Below are 1,515 nucleotides of genomic sequence, written 5' to 3' on the forward strand. Positions count from 1 at the left end.
TATATATATATATATATATATATATATATATATATATATATATGTATACATTGTCACTGTCTGATGTTCCAAAAGTGCTAAATTAATTATGTATATGAATTTTATTGATTACATTGTTATTGTAATTATATTACAGTCATTTTTATGGTGCAACTTGTGAGAGTGGGGAGTACCAAGATGGCGGCAGGTGACTTCAGCTTTTTTTGGCCTTTTTCCAGTGGATAAATAGAGATTAGTGGTCCTGACAAAGTCTGACCATATAATTGGAACTTAAGAAAACTTTTAACAAATCGTTGTGCATGATTTAATTGAAGCGTCTCCATTAAGCACCTTGAGATAACATGTTGGGAATTAGCCATATATATATCAAAAATTAATTAAAACTGAATTGCAAGAACTGTTCAATAGAGGATAGAAACAGCCACTTCATTCCTGAAGAGACGACCTGGTTGCATGGTAGATCAACATCAGTTGAATAGATCAGATTAAACATATCCCTTTATTTTGACAGTCTGCTCAAAGCTAAACATGTTTTCTTCCAGGAAGGTCATGCATCCTTTGGACAAGAAGGTCAAAGCTTCAAATATCAGCCTGTGGTGTTTCTTGCAGGAGTTAACATGTTGTCTCCATGCATATGGGGGATCTCTCTGGGTATTCCAGCTTCCCTCCACTGTGAGATAAACTGTTCTCTTTTAAAAATTTTCTTTGAATTTTTTTCATCCCACCTCTAGCAGAAACTTCTTACTGTGTCCTTTCAAAAAAAAGTGACGTTTGTGTTTGTAACATTACCAAAATAAAGGAAAGTGAAAAAGACATGATTACTTTTACAAGCTTTGCTGTCAGAGCTGCACTGCAGACAACAAACATTGCAGCTCGAGAGGCTAAAAAAAAAAAAAAGTATTAAAGAAACAAGCTTTAACAACAAAGAAAAACCATTTAAAATAAAAACCCTTACGTAATTTAATTGTCAATCCAACCGCTACTCCAACTGAGGATTTATTTGAATCCTCAACTTACATGGTGAAATACAAAGAGTGGACATAATGTTAAATCTTTGCTGAGGTTATTCAGTGAAACAAAGAAAAATGTTCTGGCTTAATAAACTCAGTTTTATATAACATGCAGTTTTACAGATATAGAAGCAGTAAGAAAAAAAATATTCTGAGGGACTCATCACATTCATATCAAAAGTTTCTGGTCACCTGTAATGATTAAAAATAAAATCTTTATCATAATAAAAAGGCTCAGCTCCGTTGGGGCTCTAAAGTGCACAGAAAACATCAATTCCACTAAATCCATATAACCATAACTCAGACCCTGTATCTTTTATTCTTCTGAACTCCTGTCTTAACCCTGATAAAATATATGTTTATTAAATGATAAGAAGGTTTAAAACATGTTTCACATTTGCTAAATGAAGAGGCACAAATAAATGTGCTGAGAATAGTAAATAAAAGACGTGAAAAGAGGAACATTTCGAAATAAATCAAAATGATTGCATCAGTGTTTTGGGTT

Source organism: Cyprinodon variegatus, unplaced genomic scaffold, assembly GCF_000732505.1.
Source record: "Cyprinodon variegatus isolate N-32 unplaced genomic scaffold, C_variegatus-1.0 Scaffold45, whole genome shotgun sequence".
In the NCBI taxonomy this organism is placed as follows: domain Eukaryota; kingdom Metazoa; phylum Chordata; class Actinopteri; order Cyprinodontiformes; family Cyprinodontidae; genus Cyprinodon; species Cyprinodon variegatus.